Here is a 16,332-nt window from a genome sequence, read left to right as displayed (position 1 = left end):
CATATAAGAAACTGAAAATTTATTATTTCCGAGTTCCGATTGATTTTGCTTGAGTTTTAGCAATTAACCTGAAGCGTATTTCTTAGTATCAATATATCTATCTTATATTAAATGAGTCAAGGAAGCATATAATCGCTATTTTTATGCGGTTCTTGAATTAAGGTCAATAGTAATTATATCAATATTAAGGTTATGTGTGTTTTCAATTTCCCGAGAAACATCATGCCATGCATGGGCGACAATGACACCCCTTATATCCCGTTGGGATTTTCATTATAGATCACACACCAATATTCCTGTCTGTCAGCTTTTTTGTCTCAATATTATATGAGTACAAACACCGCTATAGTTTTGTCAGTTCGCAATCGGCGGGCCTTATAACATCGTGGATTAATACCAATTGATTTTATTTTGAGAATTGGCTTGTGATATCTCGCCAGAAGCATCACAATATATTAATAGAAGTTCTATACTTTGTCTACTTTATTTAACACGCACAATATAGATCAATCTGGTCAACAATATCACTCTTTATGTGTGTCTAATTTTCGGCGTAATGGTAAAAGCCTAACAATTAGAGCTGATCAAAGTAAAGGTCGTGTTCCTTCTGACCCATTTAATAATAATAGTCAATTGTGCGCTTAATCAAATTTTAGATTTGTTTAAAGTCACATTCTTGGTCCATATTTTGGTGCATTAAATAAAATGGGTAAGCAAATGCTCACATTGTGGTATTTAAGGTAATATTAATGTGTCTATTCATTCATTTAGTTCCCTTGTAATAGTAATCTAATTTTGCTTTTCAATGTAAATTTTTTATGGTTTTTATGTCTTTTGATGTAATTCATTATATTTGTAATATTTCGTGTAACTTGGCCTTCAGGTCACGAAATGAAATAAATTCAATCTGAATCTGAATCTGAAAATAAAAAAAGATTTTATAATGTCACTTCCGGAGCTCCATAGATTTCCAATAACTATGAAAACGACTTGCACTCTCTTTCTGGTCTCTACGAGTTTTTGTACTGTTAAAGTACTAGCTTGTTTCCTTATCGATAACAGGCGGATGTCCGTTATGATAAAGACCGCTGTCTAAATGGATATTAGAACGTCTTCTTTTCTAGTGCTCTTTTAATGCTAGGCACGCTATATTCAGCCTATGTTCAAAACATGCAACCGGTTGTTAAACTTGGTGATAACTCGCATCATACTATAGTCGAATCTGTTGACAAAATGGACTGTCAGAACAGGGTAATATACTACTCAATTTAAGTAATCCAATTTTGTCTGTCAGAATAAGGTGTACGTATCGCAATACTCTGTTTTTATTGCACTATTCATAACGTTATACATAAAGTTTCATTTTCAAATACATAGCCACTTTGTGTATTAAAGCTCCTAATATGTTTAACCAATTAATTAACTGATGTCTTTCGATCAAAAATCGAACGTTTGCTACGAGTAAATCCAACCATGCAGTAAAATCAGGATACACGCAAAATAAATGCACACTATAAAGTAGATCAGATTTCCGAACTTTTTGTCCAGTCGTGATTGTTGGAAATCCAGACTTTCAAAGTGTCCAAAGGCGAAAACATCGAGCAGAAAAATAGTTCAAAACCAGAAATCCTCAATTGAAGAGCTCATTTTGGAAATTTCCGTGATTTTTCATTCATTTAATGACATTTCCAAGCTTACTTAAGTAACATTGGCAACTAGAATTTCACTTGTTTTCAGAAAACTTGAAATCCAGACACTATTTTCTTTTATTGAAAAGTTACTCCTCTATAGGGGGTGCACTTATTTCGTGGAATAGCCCATTATTATTACTCAAGTTTGCCTCCTTTAGCTCATGCAGTTGGGTCAGGTTTTGTCGTAAATTGTCTTTTCATGGATTAAAATTAAAGTATGATAATAGCAACAGGCCAACTATTATCACCGGTGCATAATAGATATTTGACTCCATGGAACGGATTGAAAATAAGGTAGTTTCGTAAAATGCTTTCATTTCAAAAACGGAACGGTCAATTGTCAAAAGTCATGTGATATGTATGTGATAGCTGATATATTTCCCAACCACATCGGTTATTTAGTTATGCTTGGATTATGTATTAAATACCACAAAAATCAGTTCCCGACGATAGAGTTCGTCATGGACATCCTGTAATATACATTGGTTTGCTATTGACTTATTTTTTCAATATGAAGAAGACTAGCGCTTTCTTTCTGGTCTTTACGCATTTGTAAAGCTTTAAGCACTAAGCGCGTTAACTTATCGATAAAACGGATATCAATAATGACGACCGTTATCTTAAAGGATATTAGAACGGTTTCGTTCATGGTGCTGTATCAATGTTTGGTTGAATTGTTTTGTGCACTTTTATAATAATATCTTATGTCATGACCAAATAAATGCACTGTGAGAGGAAATATATTAAACAATATGTATAATTACACTTCAATCACAACCTATTTATAGCCACGGGGATGTTCTTAAGGGTACTTGCCCATCAATTTCATTCAGGGGCGTGTTTGAGAAACGGCACAGCGCATTAGTAAAAGATTTAAAAATACTAAAATGTTCACCAGGGTTCGAACCACTGCCAAGGCACTATGAATGCTAAAGATGCCTATTGTGCCACGGTGACTGTGCTTAACATTCGGCGATTTTCAAAGATATACATATTGTTGAGTTCTTGGATATAGAGAATGACTAGTAAATAAGTATCACACACACAAGCTGTAGGTTACTATATAGAGTTATTATTGTTCAGTGTATCTACACACAGAGTGAATGACATAGATGTTGTCTGGTCAAAAGCCAAGCTCTGAATGACTCTCAGCTCTGATCCACTGCTCCTTATATACACTTTTGGGCTCTGCTGGGGGCCCGCTAAAGCGTGGGTGGAGTCTGTGTTGAGTATGGGACTATGGGCACACATCCTGGTATGAGTCATCCCGCAATAATGGGAGGACTCATCCCACAAAATAATGTGGGCCCGCTAAATAACGGGATGACTCATCCCGCAATAACGGATGAGCCCGCTAAGCAATAACGGGATGAGCCCGCGAAATAGCCCGCGAAATAACGGGATCCCGCAAAAATAGTTGGGGTTGTGCAAGAAACATAGAAATTGATAAATAACCCCATCTGAGATCTCAACACTATCCCCCCTCTCTGAAAAAGGTCGAGCTCCGGGTCGACTAGGAATGGACAAATGATAAGGCGCAATGTTCCAGAGATTGAGAGTACCTTCAATGTAACAAGTGGTTTACAAGCACAAAATGTGTACAATAGATATAGCTGCTGATAGATATATTCCTCTAAATAACTTGTTACCATAATGATGGTAAAGTTTGTGGCTACATATATTCAGGTTACAGTTTTTTTGTTTTTTTTGTTAAAATTAATAAAATCACACTAAGTAGAACTATCTAACATGATATCCTGATACAGTGAAAATGAAATGGCCAAATGTCACTTCCAACTATTACAATAAATGGGAATTATACAGATCTAAATACAACATAATGTTCTAACTATTGTTTTAAAAATTATTTACATTGCTGTACATAACCGTTAACCTAGTGAGTGTACATGATATGTTAAGGATTTAGACATACTAATTGTTTTTGAGTAAGTTTACCAACATGTAAGTCTATCTCGGTAACATCTTACAGGCAAGTAATAGCACTTTCAAGTAGAACAGTGACAAGTACAGTTTGAATAAATATTGGTTTCAATTAACAAATATTCCACAGGTTTCAATACAGAAATCGGCAAAAAGCAAACCTTACAAATAGGTTTCTTAAACAAACTGTCCTACAATGCAATTTGCTTCCTGAGAAAATTGAAGCAATATCCAAAAGTTATATTACAAATATGAGTTCATTAATTTTGAATTTGATGTGAAAACTAATTATAATGGTTCACAATGGTTCAAACTTTTTTTTCTTCTGACAATGAGTGCTTTTTAAAAGAAATCCTAAACACATATTGTATAATTATTGTAGTGGTAAATTTTGGAAGCCCTGAGATTTTGTTTCTACATGTTTGCTATAAATTACAATTCATCAATACAACAGCTATGATTATACAAGTTACAAGGTCTCTATAATCATAATACAGTTGTACATTAACAATTAGTTGACATCATTACTAAATTGCCAGCATCATTAAAGGTTTCCCAGAGATGCCCAAAATTCTGACTGCTATTACTCATAGAAAATATTAAAATGCAGGGAACACCTGTATGATCAATTTAACCAAGGTTGAACTATTATCCCAATTACAAGTTCATTTTAGGTCAACTGGCTTATTCCCAACTGGCAGTGGCCATTTGAAAAATGTATTTAGTTTACTGCATGAAGTTTTAGGAGAGTGATGCAGTACACATACATGCAGTAATAATATTATATTCACAAAATTTCACATTCCTCAAACTGAAAAGTAAGTTTTAAAACACACTTAAAAAAAAATAAAAGACTTGCTACATTCAAAAGCATCAGTATTCATGACTGTGCCTACAAATTCATGACAGGCTAGGAAAGGCAAACTGTACTGTGAACAACAACAAAAAATAAAAAGTTGAACAATTTTGACAAATCATTTAAGTAGCAACATACAACATAAAACAAAATTTTGAATAACCATAAATACAAGCAACTGATCATAAATTTGTATTACTTTACTTGGAAGTGGAAGTTTCTGTAAATAATATTCACACAGCATAAATGAAACTGTACAATAATTGAAATGACTCCTCCTGTTTCATGGAATATTAATAAATGATGAGAGACTCCACCTATTTTGTGGCATACTAAATAGCTGTGGAATACATTAGTGGGATGACCCTCCCATTCCATGGAATACCAATGAGCTGTGGAATATATTAGTGGGATATCCCTCCCATTTTGTGGAATACATAAATAGCTGTGCTTCAACAAGTGGGTGGGAAAACTTCTGATTGATGGTTAAAAATTTTCATGCCTTATATAGAAGTGTTACTTGGTATCTGTACCACCCTAGAGATTTGCTGGTCACTTCCAAAATTTCTTTTCATTGAGTCAGTTGTGCCCTATCTCTACATCTTGTGATAGTTTGTAAAACTAACTTTACAACTTTAGCAACTTTAGTCCAACATTTCTGTTAATTTTGAAGCAGGGAGCAAATTTTGATCTCATCAGAAAATCACTACTTCAGGTGCAAACCATCTGAGCTGGCGCCTGCACAGATAGCCAGCATCCAAAAGCACAGTACACGTTCTAACAAGTTCAACTGCCAAACATACATTGTAACATTTTCTTTACATGCAGAGTAAATTCATCAATATTACCTTCTTGAACTGACTACACATGGAAATAGCATGTTACATCTGACTTTGAAGTAAGCTGTTAAAAAGACTACATATACCATCCAACCTTAACTAACACTAGAAGTAAAATTACTGAAAAAAAAACAGTACAAGACATTGACAAGACAAAACAACACAACATTAACAACATTAATTTCATAAATCCAAGTATCCTCTAGATACTGATCAATACTAAACCCCAAATTCCTTCAACAATCATGTACCCTCAACAGGGCACTGGGGTGCAACATCACAATATTTTCATTCACATATACATAAATATTTCATGTAGTCAAATTATATGGCTGGAGCGGGATTCGAACCACGGCGACCTCTGGAGTGCAAGTCCAGTGCTCTTACCTACTGAGCTATCCAGCTATAATTTCAATACAAATATCAATATCGCCTAAGTGGATATATAACAACACATATTTCATAATTTCAAAAGTGAAGAAAGTTGACTGAACGCGGGAATCGAACCAGCGACCTCTAGACAGCAAGTCCAGTGCTCTTACCAACTGAGCTTTTCAGCCCTACATTTCTCACTTTTCATCTGGTTGGAAGGTATACAATCTTATTAACAGCCATGCTACTCATTTCTTCTTGATACTGGTGTGACATCTTCTTCGAAGCACTTCTTACATGTAAACTGGTGTTAAGATCCATTGCTTGGATACTCATTTTTTTTAAAACATTACACAATGCATAAGACAGCATGACTATAACTTTGCTCTCATTAAGGCCGTGTGATACAGACACATATATTTCACATTGGTAAATCTCACACCGTCAGGACTCCCAAGTTTGCTTTTACACCTTCATGTTAGCAGGCTTGTTGGCACAACTCTTATGGTAATGGTAATTGTGAAATTGCGACAAGTCCACGTTCACATAATTATAGTCTTCTGGTCTTCTTAAGATGTCCTTCGTAGCTTGAAATGTCCGGTAATCGTTGGTCATGTACAATGTCCATGTTTAGTTTCCATAATAACAGTCCAGCATCAACAAAATGTTACACTATGGAGGTTCTTTTGGCATTCCTCCCAACAACAGGAGCAGTTCTCTGTCCACCAAATCTGATTGTTTCTCAATATCATTCACATTTTGCTCGTTTTCTCTTTGCATGCCAGTATTCTCCACCCTATCATGTGTTGAATTCTTCCTTAACTTGGCTAAGGGTTGTATATTCTTATCTTTCTCATTTTCCTTGTTTTTCACCATGAACTTCTTTCTTTTCTGTTCTTTCTTTGTGTTGTCACCCGTCTGTGGTGTGTCATCTTCCATGTTGTTACTATCCTCTGCCGTCTCTTGCTTACTCTTTGCTAGAAGAATTTTCTTTGGTTGCGACACACTTGTCTCTTTCTCCTCCATTTCTTTCACTTGCCTGACTATCCTATGCTGCTGGTTGCTGCCCTTCTGGTCCTTTTCTTTCAGAGCTGCCTTAAGCTGCTGAATTTCTTTCGTTTTCTTGTCTATGACACGTTGCTGATCGATAACCGTTTGATCCTTCTCTTTTAGGGTGTTCTTGAGCTGTTGAATTTCTTCTCTCATTGCTTTATTTTCTTCTTTTGACTCTTTGATTTCTTCTTTCCTTGCTTTGTTTTCATCTCCTAACTCATTTATCTTCCCCTTGTACTCTACTTCTATTATCTCTCTATCAACTTCCATCTCTATCAACTTCTCTTTAACAACTTGATATTTCACTTCCAACTCTGTTATCTTTGCTCTGTCACCTTCTCTTTCTCTCTGTCAGTCTCACGCTTTGCTTCTAACTTCGTTATTTTGTTACTTTGTTCTTCTCGGAAGGCCAGTAACTCCTCTCTTAATTGTTTTATTCCTTGGGCAATCTGATCCCTTACAGTAGGCCCTGATTGTTTCTTCTTATGTCCAGGCATGATGTGATTAGTGGTAGCGTGTCTTTAAAAGGCCTATTCTGATTTAGTGTTTTAGCTCTTATCCCAGCGCTTGCCACCAGTGTTGAGTTCTTGGATATAGAGAATGACTAGTAAATAAGTATCACACACACAAGCTGTAGGTTACTATATAGAGTTATTATTGTTCAGTGTATCTACACACAGAGTGAATGACATAGATGTTGTCTGGTCAAAAGCCAAGCTCTGAATGACTCTCAGCTCTGATCCACTGCTCCTTATATACACTTTTGGGCTCTGCTGGGGGCCCGCTAAAGCGTGGGTGGAGTCTGTGTTGAGTATGGGACTATGGGCACACATCCTGGTATGAGTCATCCCGCAATAATGGGAGGACTCATCCCGCAAAATAATGTGGGCCCGCTAAATAACGGGATGACTCATCCCGCAATAACGGGATGAGCCCGCTAAGCAATAACAGGATGAGCCCGCTAAGCAATAATGAGCCCGCTAAGCAATAACGGGATGAGCCCGCTAAGCAATAACGGGATGAGCCAGCTAAGCAATAACGGGATGAGCCCGCGAAATAACGGGATCCCGCAAAAATAGTTGGGGTTGTGCAAGAAACATAGAAATTGATAAATAACCCCATCTGAGATCTCAACAATATCAACACGTTTCTAGTGTATTAAAAATCAGATCTTGGTAGGAATACAGTCATTGAAAGACATATGACTGTACTTGTCTGTTTGTTTTCCATTTAATACAAATTTATTTTGATGCATTGAACTGGTACGACTCTTAGTACTCGTGATAAACGACGATTAATTTTGTAATAATAAAATGAAAACGCTGGGTCATTCACGACGTCATTTGTAATTCATGTCAAAACCTGGGGAGGACCACACACATCCGTGTATACGTGCGCAATCGATACTCAATGATCCAGACAATACCGTTTGAATATACCGTCCTTTTGTATGCACCTACTTGACACATCTTGTCACTTGCGGGAAGATATACATGTACTATAGGCCTACCCTAATAGCTTACAATAGATACCCCACCGTAAATAGCTCTCTTCGTTACCTCGCTGTGCCAGAATATACGCGCAGTGTGCGTACTTTTGAACCATATTTTGTTCAAACATGATAGGAAGGGACTGTTTTCAGCTAAAATGTTGGCTATCAGCAGATGCTCAATGATACCGGGAAGTATTGCAGAAAGGTAAGCGTACTCTTTATTTATTCAAAATATCACATATCAATGAATTTAAATTCGAAATCGAAACAGAAATTGTCAGGTCAAAATTCTCACCTTAGAATTATTGTGAAATTATTCCCATTGGTGTTTGCTACACGTGCATATAATAAATTATGATTTGGGGCTAATTTGAGAAGAGTTAATGCCTCGAGTTTCAAAATACACCGAGTGATGTTTTTTGATGAAAAACATCGACAATTCAAGACTCTGTAAAAACAAATCAAGATTTATCTGGGATTATTGCAACTAAGTATAATGAAAGTTATGATCTAAGCTACCAGATGCATCATTAATTTCCTGACTATGATATTTAGTTTTGGGAAAAGATTACTTTAATGTTTTGGCGGGATTATTTCCCGCCAAAAATTTCAACCAAAAAGAGCATGTAGCCTTAAGTTAGCCATCTATCTAAAAGCTTAAATTGCTACAGGTCGACAATGTTATACCTTAGATGAGTAAAGTAAATCAATGAATTTAATATGGTTGTGGTTCTTGAGAAGTTGACGCTGAAAGACTTTCTATAATAAGCAATTTTCACCCTGCCAATGTAATACTTGTAATTGTTGTAAAACAAATCGTTGCCTTCAAAAAGTTATGTACTATATTCCTATTACTTTTTATTAAATGTCTCCAGTATGCTTCGACTATATTAATAAATACGTTTTTATAAATACGCACGTGACCCATGGGCACGACATACCTAGACCAGCAAGCGTGACCAAACCTCATGCAGTGACCACTATACAGAAAAGGTTTGCATTCAAATGCATAAGAAGACCACCTGCTATGTAGAAGGTCACTTCGAGACTTACTCTACAAGCTGTTATGGCAGCGCAGAGGTGGTCACGTGCGTATTTATAAAAACACATTTACAAATATATTCAAAGCATACTGCTCTATCTTACTAGCCTCTCTTTAATAGGATTTGGTGAAAAACGTGCATGTCACTGCATTCACACGTTCTATTTGGCATTCGCCAGATACTATTTTACTAATCATGCTAATTACCACCACTGCTAGACTTACATTAAGACTTAAATCGATGTCAAGTGTATCATTATTTTACTGCTTAACTGCAGATTTCCAATATAACAATGAACAAATCAGTACACATTTTTATTGATAGTATTGATAATTTTAAGTTTAGAGCTTGTTTGCTCTACCAACACACTAGCCTTGTAAATTAGACCAATATCAGAAGGCATGGGTCGATATAAATTATATCATTATGTTGCTGTCAAATGCCAAAATGGCATTTTTTTTTTCAAAATGGGCGAAATCAATACACAATTTAATAGAGCGTATTACATTTTTCTAATGGCTCATTTCCATGACAACCAGTAACGCATAGTTGTATATGCCGGATATTAATCTAAACGTAATGTATAATTCAAATGAATGCTAGTTGGTGTCGCTTGACTTTAGTAATGTTAGTAACCTCTTTTTATGGTATGGTTCATAGACGAAACGAAAAAATCTACGAAAATAGCATAGTTGAAAAAAGTAGATACGGACAGTGAATTTGCGAGTTACGCATGATTGCGTGAATTTCAGTAACCCACATTAATAGGCCACTAGGTTTTTGTAAGATGTTTATATTCAAGAAAAAATATAGTCTCGTGCTGAAATAGGTATATTTGGCTTGACTCAAAAGTAGCGTTCGCACAATTTTGTTGGTACATATAGTATATGAAATAGTAAAGGGATATTTGAACACCTTTCATTTTTTACCCTTGTATATCCTTAAGTAATAATTTAGGGGTCATTTATTTCAAAATGCTCAAGGGTGTCAAGACAAAACCTCGACGGCTCTTGTACGACCGTATCATAAATTGCACTATGAAACCATTTTGAACATCTAATTGTGTCAACGTCCTTTTAGAGATTTTAGAGATCTATATTCATGTGTATCAATACTTGATGAAATTACACTTATCTTCAGATTTAAGGCAACCGTTTGAAAATAGAATTGACATTTGCAGTACAACTATAAAAGAACAATTGTGTATTTCTTGTACGTATTAAAACGTAGTGTATGCACTCAACCAGACATTTCAGACGAAATTAATTAATTCGTAGCAATTAACAAACATCAGTTGAGTGCACATAATAGTATTTGCATTAGGTTGGTTCCGTACAAGTTACCTAGTAACGTTGTGTGCATGCATGGATACAATTATTGTGTTCTTTCTCCATTCTCGGTTTAATAACAAGGATACTTATATAATTTTTTTTTTATTATTATTATTATTATTTTTATTATTATTATTATTATTATTATTATCATTAGTGTTATTATTATTATTATTATTATTATTAGTGTTATTATTAGTGTTGTTGTTGTTGTTGTTGTTATTATTATTATCATTGTTATTGTTATTATTATTATTGTTATTATTATTATTGTTGTTGTTGTTGTTGTTGTTGTTGTTGTTGTTGTTGTTGTTGTTGTTGTTGTTGTTGTTGTTGTTGTTGTTGTTATTATTATTATTATTATTATTATTATTATTATTATTATTATTATTATTATTATTATTATTATTACATCAACATTATTATTACATGTCAATGGTTACCAAGCAGTTTGTTAAATGTCTTACATTGATAACCAGTAATACACAAACTGCGCAACCGAGTCTCGTCCTTCTTTCACGACCATGTCTGTAACTAAGGAAAATGTCATACGATTTGAATTAAATACTAGAGCCTTTTTATATATAAAAGTGTCAATACATTTAATTTAATCAGTACACCCAATAACAATTGTGATTGCCAAGCTTTGTATTAGCAAATATAGATATGGTAACCACCCCAATCTGTTCTTTTTGTTTGATAATGAACTCAAACTTCGCAATGTACCAAACTGTTCAATTTAATTTCGTTATAAATGTACTTGTATAACTATGTAGTGTAATGCAATAGTCTTTGTGTTCTGAAAATGTTTGTTTTAATGATTTAAATATGTATAATATGTGGTTTTCGTAATGTAGTATAATAAAGGCTAATGCCTGACAACTCGTCAAAATTTTTATTTTAAAAGTACACCCATTATAACACGAATACTATTCTTTTTTGAAAAATATATCTCCTGATAATTGTTTTTTGTCATATCAGTTCAGGTAGTGCTCAAATTATTTTTAAAACAACTGATATATCATTGTCTGCTATCAACCTTAAATTCCTTGTGAATATATTTATGTCGATATAAATATATTAAAATTTAAATATCTTTCAATCACTTTTAGTTAAATGATGCATGATAACACGTAGCGACAGGTACAGCTTGATATTAATTTTAGGGAGCACACTACAATTAACTCATTTACCTGTCGAAATAAATAAACTGATTATCATTTATCACACACTTTCCTTTTCAGACTATAAACACAACACAAAGAGCCATTACCCCCTTTATTATGTGGTAATAACTGTAATTTTAAAGCTGAAATGACAACAAAGAAAAGTACAAAGAAACAGCCCATTAATATGTCCTGTGAATATTGATACTTCATTAATGCCATGGTGACCATTTGAATAAAAATAATGCCGATTCAAATGTTGGCCTTGAAAACCAATCAAACTAGTTTTACATTCCATTATGTACACGAGTGGTCAAGGATGACCCGTGATAACCAGGCAAAAGCAACATTTTAATGTGTTTATGTGCACTCTGCATATTTTGCATATAAAGGATCACCATGGCAACAAAACATTCAAAACATATCCTGGCTTCCTTTGCTATTTCGTTATCAAAAAAAAAACCATTTTGAGTTACTATCGCATAATAAAGGTGGTAACTAATTTTTGTAATGTGTTTATATTTGTACCGATTCAACGTGTGTTTAATACAATTGAAAATTACTCACTCAAGGAAAAATGACCCGTTTAAACCCGGTGATATTTGTCATATTTAGTGGTGGCTAAAACTAAGTAATCAATTATAACTCACCAAGTTTAAATCTTTAATTAACCAATCTCAACATGTATTTCTATTTGAAATAACAGGGATAAAATATTTTTATTCTAGTTAAACTTGAAATCCAGTTCTGACATGATATACGCGTATATAAACTCTGTGTACATTTCGCATTTAGTGTATGCACTTGTCTGGGATGTGTGTGCTTTTTGATATGTCCGTTACAAACAGGACAGTATGAAAAAATTAAATAAAACAAATTCCGCGAGCCTACGTCAAACAAAGAACATTTTTGTCGTAGTCCTTTGATAACAATAATGACACGATTTATTTCCCATTAATACTTAGCAAACACAACCCGCCCGAAAAATTAATCAATCCTACGCGACGCGAACTCGCACGAAACACTGCGCGTAGTACGCGGAGTGCACAATAATTATACATAATCAATGCACGTTTCGTATTTTTCTAACCGCTTTTCTGATTGGCTATTTTGATTTAGTAGTGTATGAAATGCTATTATAACATTTTTAACATAACCAAGACGTGTGTTTATAACACGTTTTGGAAAGTTTTAAGAACGTTCTTGCGTTTCATGACTGTATACACGTATAACAAAGGAGTACATCCTGGACCCTCGGGTTCCCATTCTGCACGCTAAATGATATAAAGTCTGCACAAAAAGTAACTCAGCTGTTATAAATACGCCTATAGATTCAGAACTAATAATTGTTTTCACAATATTTCAACATAGAGAGAAGGATGATTTATTTACACGAATTTTGATACCCCATTCGTCAAATGTCGTTCAATATTAACAACACAGTAGTGCTTTTACAGAAAAATACCCGAATTTAAAAGTTGCCGTTTACAGCGATCAATGGTTATAATGCCAGCACTGTAAACACGTAAAGCCCGCCATTAATCTTCGCGCTTACTTCAAATCAATACAAATAATTAACTCAACTTTTAAATTGGGGTATTTTTCTTTCAAAACACTGCTGTATTGTCAATATTGAACAACATTGGACAAATAGGGTATCAAAATGCGCGTAAATAAATCATCCTTCTTTTAATGTTGAAATATTGTGAAAACAATTATTAGTTCTGAATCTATAGGCGTATTTATAACAGCTGAGTTACTTTTTGTGCAGACTTTATATACGCCAAATGGCTTTACGTAATCATACGACCACCCTTTTTCCTCATAACAGGAAACAATATTAATAGGCTCCTTCTCAATCGTAGGAAAAAGAAGGTCACGAATCATTAGTATTTTTTATTTTGGTTTTGCTTTAGATTTAAAAAAAAATATTGATACTATTCTACGTTTAAAATACCTTGTATACATGCAATCAACTCCGGAGAATAAAACGTTTTGCAAAATAAAATAAAATGTTTGCCAATGTGTAAAGGATATAGATTTGTCAGGTTCGCCTAACATTCTGACTTCATAGTTATGTCATATGGATAATATTGGTGTTATTAGATATAGTAGATCAGACCCGTAGCTATATCCATTGGTAATCATTATAGGATTAAAGGAAATCCAGAGGAAATTTCAGCTCCTCTAAAGCCGTACCCGGGAAGTCGTGGTACCAAAAATACGTCATTTATGACATGGGTTGCAGGCAATGACAAGAAATTCTATATCTTGTTAGTATACTACTGTGGTTAATGTTGTATAGACAGAACGTAGAATTACATTCCAGATGTACCCGGGCAGATGTATACTGCAACTTTGCATTTATTTATAGAATATGCATATTATGCACGTTAATCTATTTTTCTAACCTCAAAACACGACTTGACATTATGCTATAAAATGGTATTGATCTCAGTATTATAGCACTATTATCAGTGAATAAGACTATATATCTGAGTTAACAACATTAGATGCTATTAGTTATTTTTAAGTGGGTAAATGGCGTCTTCAATGAAGTCATTGCTTATTTACATCTGAGCGATTAACAGTACATGCAGACAATTTGTTGTGAATTTGAGTGATACTGATGCTGACAATTACCAAACTACGTTTCAATGCATTATAAAACGTCTCATATATTTCCATCATGTTTTTAAACCATATGCCTTACTACATGATGCATAACTATGGCTTCTCATCATTCAACGTAATGTTTTTACATGTTCGAAATACGCACATCATTAGATACACACATGACAATGACTTACCTTCATATTTGAGTCACATGCAATTCTGCTGTTGATAAAGTACACACATAGCAACAAAACCAACACCGATATCACTGTGCAATCCAATATAAATCCAATTTAGTGAGAAAATAGGTTACCGTTTTTATTACAAAACTGTAACACTTAATAGTTTAATATATCTCTAGCATGTCTATTGCAGCACGGTTGGTATATACAGTGGTTGAATATGTAGCGAGTTCGCTATCTGACATGACAGTACGGAGATGGCGGCGAATTGATGCAAGGTGATCATAATTTGCTCTCTGCGCACACGAAATTGTTAACCGTCTCATAATTTACCGTGGCAACCGAATGTAGCGTCCTAAGATTTTTAGCTTTGCTTAGTCTCAATACAAGTCTTTGCTAATTTATTTATACTCGTATTATATGTGTCATGTGCAATGTGGGGTGGTGAATAGTAATCAATCAAATGATGCGTGCCCATTTTGCAACATTTTTAATGTTAAGAAAGATAGTATTAGCATAAGTAATATTTTCAATATTCCCTGGCTTCTCTGAAAATATGTAAATTCAAGAAACTATATTTTTAGCGGAGCTTATGGACTTTGATATCAGTAAGCTTAAAATATGATGTACTGCTCAATTGAGTATAACTTTATAATTTTAAGAGTAGATAATTGCAGCATTATAATTTCTTATCTTCTTTTTTTCACATTTATTTTCAATTCAGCAATGGGCTTCAGGCGATAAATCAGTCATAATCTTGTGAAAATTGTTTATTTTGCTTTCTTCATCTGTTTAATTTGTTCAAACCGCTGCCAAATGCTCAAAAAAGTATTTCTATTGTATAACAACCGAGAAATTACAATAATTACAAAATGTACTTAAATTGTCATAAAAAATTGCTACACATGTTTCGAATATTTGTTTTAAATATTATTTAACGTCACCATTTGCGAACGTTCCTACAATTCACACAAATAAATTACTTTACTACAGGAAATGTCCATAATGTGCATACGACTGTGCTCTTCAAATTCAATGAATTACAATTATTTCTTTTTAAATGCAATACTCGGAATGATAAAATGCGACCGGGTCACGTAAGAATGTGCCTATAGGGCGATTGTACGTCGTGTTTTACATATCAGATATTCAATTCGGGTGAAGTATATGAAATGCAGATCACGTTGTGACATAAGCGAGATACAGGAAAATACAAATCACCGATAGAAATTCTAAAAAAAGTCAACTATGGCAATGAATAGCCGAATAATAATTATTCATGTTGTTTAGGAGTAGGAGACACGACCACGATGACGAAGGAGGAGATGAAGACTTGGATAGATGAAAAATAATCATTATCAATTTATCAAGAAGATTTCAATAGTTTAAAAATAAAATGGTAAGCCACGTGTGTAACATTTCTGGTTTTATTAAAAACTACGAAAACAATAAAGAACAAATTAATTCCATTTTGTCTATAAAAATAATTGAATTTTATAATATTTTAGAGGTCATATTGAATCAGTTTGTTTCCATCAATACCAATCAGTAGAAATAAAATCAATTTTTAATAACAAATCAGAGATTTATTAAAGCTGTGATGACATAAAGAATTGACTAAGGATTAACGTTACACACTGTGATGGGGTTTTAAAGAGCTTTTACTTACAGACATGTTTTTTCTAATTTTTTAAACCTTTCAACCGGTGACTTATAATTTTTAATCATCGCAAAAATATTGGATGAATAA

General features: G+C 34.0%; 1 protein-coding gene and 1 non-coding gene across 2 annotated transcripts in view; both read right to left on the bottom strand.

Annotated features, from left to right (window-relative positions):
• Positions 1-14,859, bottom strand: part of LOC140162638 (adenylate cyclase type 3-like) — a 129,497-nt gene extending 114,638 nt beyond the window's left edge. Inside the window, 1 exon segment of the mRNA XM_072185912.1 lies at positions 14,595-14,859. The gene's annotated coding sequence lies outside the window, so the exon portion shown is untranslated.
• On the bottom strand, positions 5,657-5,732 carry Trnaa-ugc (transfer RNA alanine (anticodon UGC)). The gene has a single exon. It is a non-coding gene; the product is annotated as a tRNA-Ala (tRNA).
• Positions 14,860-16,332: the final 1,473 nt, after the last annotated feature.

This window comes from Amphiura filiformis, chromosome 10 (genome assembly GCF_039555335.1).
Source record: "Amphiura filiformis chromosome 10, Afil_fr2py, whole genome shotgun sequence".
NCBI lineage: Eukaryota > Metazoa > Echinodermata > Ophiuroidea > Amphilepidida > Amphiuridae > Amphiura > Amphiura filiformis.
This window is presented reverse-complemented; position numbering and strand designations above follow the sequence as displayed.